This window comes from Ornithorhynchus anatinus, chromosome 7 (assembly GCF_004115215.2).
Source record: "Ornithorhynchus anatinus isolate Pmale09 chromosome 7, mOrnAna1.pri.v4, whole genome shotgun sequence".
In the NCBI taxonomy this organism is placed as follows: domain Eukaryota; kingdom Metazoa; phylum Chordata; class Mammalia; order Monotremata; family Ornithorhynchidae; genus Ornithorhynchus; species Ornithorhynchus anatinus.
The window spans coordinates 29,039,011-29,040,219 of NC_041734.1; positions in this window are offsets into that span (position 1 = coordinate 29,039,011).

The window sequence follows — 1,209 nt, forward strand, 5'->3', positions numbered from 1 at the left end:
GCACCTACAAAGTGTGCTGCTCAGATTTTAAATTATTTAGCAGTCATGGGAGAGCCAGGGACAATCAGTGATGAGGTTCTAGATATGTGGTAATTAAATTCCACACAAAACTGATCCTGTGATAAAATTGTGTGTATATTCGGGATTTACTTGACAATATAAAAATAATTACTGTGGTATCCGTTAAGCGCTTACTATGCATTCAGCACTGTTAAGTGCTAGGGTAGATACAAATAATCAGATTGGACACAGTCCCTGTCCTGCATGGGGCTCACAGTCTAGGTAAAAGAGTTTTAGGATTAATATATGTTACGCTATGTTAATTTACTAGTCTAACAATATCACTTTGAGTATAAAATGCATCCTGCCTTTGAAATAAAAAAGAAAAAAATTGGGGGAACAATGGCAAGTATGGAAATAATCTCAGCATTGAAATATTTCTTAATCCCTTTAATGGGCATCATAAAAAATGAATGGAAAAATGGAATCAAAATTTCAAAGGAAAACAATTCAATAGAAGACACCTTTCTACACTTCATCTTACTTCTAAACAAGTGGAGGTTTGTAATTATAAAACTCCACTCTGAGGAGAGACATTTTCCACTGTTAAAAAATGACTCTTTGGTAGGCATTATTTTGGAATTTCACTTATTTGGGAACATTAAAGGAAAACCAATTAAGTTGAAATTGAAATGCTTCCCATGGACTAGTTTTAATTTTTTTCTCACTGGTGGATTTCCCCCCAATCTACCCAACTGACTAAAATGAAGTCACTGCTTTGGGTCTGCTGAAACTGTACAACAAGCCAAATGCGAAAAGGAAATACAATATGAAGATGGAGGAATGTGAGTTTTTGTAGGAAGCCACAAATAAGAATTTCCTTTCTAAGTATTCTCTAATGAGTTCAAGTGTCAAGTATCTTCCCTATAATAGGTTTTACACTTCACTCAATTTGCCTTTTCATTACCGCTTGCCTGAACAAGTCACATTTTAGCAGACAAACCTACACATCCCATTTGAAATTGAATAACCTTCAGTGTGGAGCGGTGGGAACAACCAACGGGAGAAAATCCTGTAACATCCACTGCCTTGCAGAACTCATTCGCTCCCATGGCTTCAACTACCATCTCTATATGGATGATTCTTTAACCTGTACTAATGTGCCCCAAATCCAAGTTTACTTTGGCTTAAAAACACCCAAGAACAAGG